The sequence below is a fragment of the Apis dorsata genome, unplaced genomic scaffold, assembly GCF_000469605.1.
Source record: "Apis dorsata unplaced genomic scaffold, Apis dorsata 1.3 scaffold_220, whole genome shotgun sequence".
Taxonomy (NCBI): Eukaryota; Metazoa; Arthropoda; class Insecta; order Hymenoptera; family Apidae; genus Apis; species Apis dorsata.
This window is the reverse complement of record NW_006263502.1, coordinates 126,273-133,805: the sequence shown is the minus strand read 5'-3', so window position 1 is coordinate 133,805 and position 7,533 is coordinate 126,273.

The following is a 7,533-nucleotide window of genomic DNA, read 5'->3' as shown; positions in this document are numbered from 1 at the left end:
AATTCAAAACCAAAAAAAAAAAAAAAGAAAAAATAGAAAAAAAAGAAGAAAAAACAAAAGCTCTTTCTCCACGAGAAACACGTTTCGCACACAAGCGAACATCCGGTGAACCGCAAACAATCTTCGAAGAACCTCTTTATATCTGTTCGAGATCAAATAGAGACCAACCGGGTTGGAACCGAGTCGAATTCAGAAAATCTTCCGTGGGAGGAAAAGTTTCCTTGAAAACACCAAGAACAACGGGGTAACGAGAAGTAAATAATGCGCTTGGTGGTGAGGGTGGAGGGAGGAGGGAGGTGGAATGGTTGGAGGAAGCGAAAAACGGCGGGAATTATGCGTGGGCGAAGGAGGAGTGGGGCCACGAAAAGAAATATGCAAATACAATTGCGTCGGCGGTTTAATAAAATCTGAGTGAGCGCGGTTCCAGGGGATAATCACTGGCGCGGAATGATTGAAGCAATAACGCGTAAAAGAAGAAAGAAAAGGAGGATGGTGAAGACAGTCATGAATGCATGAGTCGGCGAGAGTGAGGGGGGAGAGGGATGCATGAAAATTCAATGAAAAAGTGGACAAAGGGAATGGCAGGGGGTGGAAAGCGAGAAACGTAATTAGATGTTTTCTGCCGCGAAGAAACTTTGATGGACGAAAGCTGAAAAAAAAATGAAAATATTAAACGATTTTATTATTCTTCTTTTTTTGAGAGAAAGAGAGAGAGAGAGAGAGAAAATGCACACGTTTTGATATTTTTTCTTTTTATTTGAGACAGATTGTTTTTTTTCTTATTTTTGTTTTTTGATGGATGTCGTGGAGCAAGATTTAATAGTGGAAGCCAATGAGCAATTTTATTGTTGGAAACAAGCTTTAGAAGAGATTTTTTTGAGGAAAAAAATCTTTGAAAATTATTTATTGAATTATATTGTTGTATAAATAATTTTCTTAATAATACTTTTTTTCATTCTTGGATTGGAGAAAATTTTCGAGTGAATTATTTTCCATTCGTCGAAAAATTATATGGTATGTAGTAAAAAGTGGTTAAAGATTCGCGTTTTATCCCCGAATGTTCCCTATTCGATGTCGTCTATTGGTTCAATTTCGATATTGTATCGACTTCAAGATCCGGCCTAGTCTCGCCTGGGAAAGCTCGCATCTAAGGCTGATGGAGCCAAGAAACAGGCAATTATGCCGCGATGGCTTCGAGAAACTACCCTCTTAGCCTTCGATGAACGTCATAGCAGTTTATAAGCCGTTGGTGAAGAGTTTTCTCGATTATAGGGAATATCGACCTCGACGATCAGGCGAAGAAAGAAGAAATATTTAATATAATTATTTCCCTGTTAGTGAAAATTATCTGGAGGAAAAAAATACTAAAAATTTTACTAAAAATTACAAAAATTTGAAACGTTTCGCCAGCATTATTAAATGTATTAAATTAAAATCATTTTTCATTTTTATTTCGTGGCAAAATTGTCTGAATTTTTTGAAGGAACAGTGCTATTTTTTAATAGACTTTAAATATATTTTATTCTAAAGTACATTAACTTTTTAAAGAAACATTTTATGCTTATTGTATACGTATGTATATTTTATAACATCATAAATATAATTTTATCATTTTTTCTAAATCATTATAAAAATCTCTTTCTAATTATTAGACTGCGTTGCTAATTATTAATAATTACTATTCAAGGATATTTTACCGTATAAAATAAATACAATAAAGTATAGAAGGAATGAAAATAAAATAAAATAAAATGTATCTCGTACATTGAATTTAATTCAATTCAATCATTTGACATTTATACGATAATTAAGACGACATCAAACCTCGAGTGAAAACAGGTACAAGTACCAATATCATCAAAGATTTCGCTCTCGATTAACAGCTAAACGCATTCAGTGTTCAAACAGTTTCACGGTGCTCGCAACCGAACAAACATTTGCTCCCGGCGAACTTCATATTCAAGGTAGGCGGCATCATAATTCGCGGATTCCGGTAGATTAATAAACTTGCTGATTAAATCTCGCGTCTTATGTACCTCGACAAGTCGTCACTTCTGAAGAAGATAACCAAGATGAACCGGTAATTAACTCCTACCAATTTCTTTTCCACCGAAGATTCAACTTCTTTCTCAACTTTTTTCACCCTCTCCCCCTCTTCTCCCGTTTGTAAAACCCTTCCCTCGAAAGTTTCCTGCAAGTTTCTGCACAACACTGAGGGAATCGAAATGACTGACCGATTACTTATTGAAACGTGTTAAGATTGTGTCTGGAAACGGAGCGAAGATCGTTATCGAGAAATTTATATTACTTAAGATAAGTTAAGGGAGTATCTACACGAAGGTGAGAGATCATTTTCTATTTTTGTAACACGGAAATTGATAGAGTTGAATTAAATTTTGAATGTAGTATCCTAGAATGTAGTTTGATAATTTTTCCTGTAAAAATTAAATTATTTTTGATTGGTTGAAATATTTTTAAATAAAATGAAATGTGAAATTTATGTTTTAAATATATTTTATAATATTTTAATATGTTCATAATGTAGATTATTATACCTTGATGCATTTCAACTTTAATTTAAAGTAGTACATTTTTTGTTATATTTTCTTATATATTTGTAATTGAATATGTAAAAATATAAAGAAATATTCTATATATAAAAAGTTCAATGAAATACATCAAATATAATAAACTAAAATATATTTTGAATATATTTTATGAAATATAATTAATATTATTAATATTTTTCAGATTTGAAAGAATATATCTCGACATAACGAAGAAACTGCAATAAAATATTATATTGTAACATATAACGAAATAAATTTGAAGAATTATTGCCAAAATCAATGAAATAACAATAATTATTTATTTATTTCATGTAAAATGCATCATGTTTTCTTCTTTGTTTATTTTTAAAGAACATAATTTTATTTCATTAATGAAAATTATCAAAAATTTACAGGAATATAAATCAGCATCCAACAGAGAGCTTGGCAGAAATCCCTATTCCAGTGGTATATATATATGTACATCGCATATTCATATAGATCTTTTGTCCTAATACCAATGTCCCTACGTTTAAAGCATGGATCTAATGGATAGCCTAAGTAATCCACTCCCAGATGAAACGAAACCCTCTGATCCTCTCTTCTTCCTTTTCCATCCTCTTTCTCATCCTTCGACTTAACTAGTTCTACATATCAAGCACTCTTTTAAATTACATAATCCACCAAATTCCATTAATTCAACCGATTATCACCAAAAAATTTCATCTAAAATTTTTCAATATATCATTCGTCGATCATAATTTTTTATATAACGAAATTTTATATAGATGATAATAGATATCATAAATATGATATCTTTAAACATTTATTATAAATTATTGTATTGAGATCTTTAATTACAATTTAATAACTAATACAGATATAAAGAGAACACTCAAAACGTAAATCGGTTGTAAAATAATAAAATAGTAAAATAAAATAGACATGATTAAATAAGAAGAAAATAAATGAGCATACCAGATAAGTAACATAAGCATATTATGATTAGACAAGTTATGCGGCATAAATATCAGCTTATTTACTAAAATTTCTCTTCTTCGACATTATTACACATTATTACATTTCACTACAAATGATAAGTAATCATAATAAAAATACAAACTTGGAACGAAATACACACGATTTCCATGACCCCATTTATAGAAGTAATGCTCATTCCACTACAGTACAGTAAATCTTTCCTATTTTTAAATTCTCTCGACTGTTCTAATATATCTCCATTATCCATTAAAAAAAATAATAAAAGACAATGATCAGAGCATCTCTTCGCCTCTATCAAGCGTAGAAACCCAATTGTCACTTTTACACTACAAACCGTCCTCGGTTTCTTTATCTTTCCGGCTGAAAAACTGCAAAGCAACGGGTCAGAAACTGCTTCAAAGTTGACCAGGATGATCCCTATAGGGACATAGAGTGTTCGATAAATCGGCAACATACTGGATCCACGGTCCACGTCACCTTTTCCCTCCCCTTTTCGCGTTGTCGCGGGATGGAAACTGGTTCAGAGAACGAAGAAAAAGGAAAAGAGGGAAGGATGAGCCATGGTATTCCTCCAGAGATATCCGCAGCCTTGATATATACCAGCCTCCCGCACTCCTTGGCAACTCTGATCGAGCAAGTTCCTCGTGGCAGCGCCGCGAGCGCACACAGACTCGAAAGTTAGTCGAGGCTGCGCTTCGACACGTCTCTCCGTCTGTGTCGCCCGACCCTAACCACCCTCAACCCACCCTTGACTCGATCGAATGCGAAGAACACGAGTCCGTACACCAACGTTGAGAGTAAGTTTCATCGAAGATGGACCAACTTTGATAAGATACCCGTTTACCCTCCGCTCAACCCCCGATTGATTATCTTCCACGTTGGTGGTGGTATCGCGGATGATGAAGAATCACCAGAGAATTTTTACACGAAAAAGTATGAGAAACCGTTTTGGGAAACAGATTTTTTTGATTGGTGATTGATCGAAAAAATTTTGGCGATTACGATGGATGAATAATGATGAAAAGTAAAAGAATCGTTGATTAATTATGATTTCGTCATGTCGAAATTATTGTTGGTGTGAAACTAAGGATGAAAGATTTTAGATAGATTTTAGAAAGTGTTACAACAGCATCGGTGTTTGTCTTATAACCTAAGTGTAAAATTCTTGGAGGAAAGAAAGATGGTGGAAGATCGATAAAAAAGAAACAGGTACTGCATTATTCAATAAGGTTTTCGTCCTTATACGAAGTCAGCTTTTGAATTTTCTTAAAAACAGTGTATAAGAAAGCTTTTTACCTTAAAAGAGATAGTGGTAATCGTGATAAATAGAGGTATTCGAAACTAAAATTTTCGTTTCTTGAAATTATTAATTCTTTACGAGTGGAATGGTGAAAATTATATATTTGTATGATCTCTTAAGTAACAAACAGTAAGGAATATCTATGAAAGCGGTGAAATAGAAGTGAAGTAGCTACTACGACTGCTTTTAAACGGAAGTCAAAGAATGGAGTTATTCGAGTGACAATGCTTTATAAACGAAACGTGGATCCCAAAGAGAGCCTCAATGTATTATAATGCAGCCGCTTACGATGCTAATTGTATCACAATGATAGACTATCCTCGAGCAAACTCAATAAAATTTAACATGGATATTTAACATCTTATTAAAGCTTTTTATATAAATTCAGCAATTCCATTGGAGAAATTATAATTATAAATAATATATTTATATGAAACTAAAACATTATCAGCATAGAAACTTAATTTATAGTAATTTCATTATTCATTCTCGAAAAACAATCGTAAACTATTAAAATTGAATGCATAACGCACGCATAATCTTCTATTTCTTTATTATTGGCTACAACAGATTTATTCTATTTATCTGACTGTTCTGAATATTCCATTATTATATATCTATTATTATTCTATGACAATCTTCCATTTCTCCGCTCCAAATTATAATTGTATTCTAATGTCTAGTTATGATTCACTTGTTCCGCTTGTCTGATTAAGACTGCCTTATTCTAGTTAATCTAGTGACTGTGACAATTAGACTGTCTTAATCTAACCTTGTCGAGATAAGCTTATTCTATTTATCTGACTATTCTAAGTGATTCTGTCGTATTATTATTTTATGCACTTTTATTATATGCAAATATATATTAAATTGCATATTTTATGCAATTTTATTATATTTTAATTCGTTTTTTGAGAATAATTGATCAATGTGAGGGAAAAAATGGAGTACGTTGACAAGATCGTTGGAAACACGATAAAAATGTCGGTTTTTAAAAGGTAAAAGGAAATGCGCACGGGGAATAATAAAGGCAGTAATCGTAAAGCAAGGATCAATGTTTCAACGTGCACTGTTCTGCATCCAAGATGCACGTAAATGGAGACGGGTTCTCGTATTTCAGGCAAACAAGAACACTGCACAGGCCACGCCTTTAACCATGTTAATCATTGAGAGGCTTCTGTTAATCTTACAGGAATCGACACGCTGCATTAACACCCGACGTGCAACCAATCTTTGATGCAAATCATGCAAATTAACCAATACCCATTGATGTAATTGCAGCTACGTTACTAATACTTAGAATACTGAAATGAGAATCCAGGATCGATTCGCTTAATTAAGAAACATTCGACTGATTGATATATTCTAATTTGTAATATTCTACTGGAAATTCTTAATATTTTCTTTTTATATTAAATCTAGAAAAAAGATTACAATAGATTAAAAATAATACTTTACTTGTTTAAGCAAAGTTTAACTGATTGTAAATCACTGTACGAAGTTAACTGATTGTGCTTTGACTCGTTATTAATTAAAAAGTAATACATATAGTATTTAAAAATAAAAATTAGAATAAAAGAATATTATTCTGTACGTTCAATTTATTTTAAAAAAAATAATTATTTTATAAAAATGTCAAAATTGATCAAGAAATTTTTATGTTATAAATCTTAAAGTCTAGTTAGTAATAAAAATCATTCTTTCAATTTTCCATGAAATGAAATATCAATATTTTATTGCAAAAATAAATATTTATCAATTTCACTTAGAACATCATAACCAAACTGGAAGATATGTTCAAATCTCCAAACTAAATTTCAATAACAGATCTCGAAAAATAGTTCCATTTTCCAGTCCAAACTCTAAATAAAATCTCACAAAACAAATAACTATAAATATTTTATTGTAGAAATAAAAATAACTATTAATACAATTTTATTCTAAAACAAAAAAAAAGTCAAATCAAAAAAATATTACCTATTACCAGCCTTCTATAACAAATTCTCAATTATCCAATTTCTCATCCTCTAATAAAATCCAACTAATCAAAGAATTATTTCTTTAAATAAAATAATTTTAAAAGATATAACATACATTATTTTTTTATAATATATAAATCTTGTGACGACAAAATCTTGTGACGTCTAGTCCTTATTCTGACTTAAAATTAAAAAATATCTTTCAACCAAACAAATTACACAATTTCATGATAAACATTAATACTTCTACATTCGAAATAAGATAGATTAACCAAGTATAATTAGACAGTTCCTTCTCAGGCAAGTAGAACAAATCAGAATAACACACCGTATTAAAAATCACGTTTAAACATACAAAATATCGTTGCAAATAAATTCCTCAAAATATTATCCCGCACTGCACGAGTGCAACATTAAAATCGACCACAACAAACAAATCCTGCGCCCTTCCAAAAACCCTTCTCGAAAACGAATACCCATCAGCGAGGAACGCGCGCTACTTTCGTTCCAAGACAGACTTTCCCCTGCATTGTTCCGCCGACGGAAGAGGAGGATCCAATTAAAAACCGGGTCGGCGGGCATCGCGGAAACGCGATTAACGCCGCGCCATCTCGCTCGCGGAAATTCCGCGCCGCCTCGATGTAACTCCTCGCGACGGCGAACGGATTAACATGAAAACAGAGTTAATAGGAACTTGGAGAAA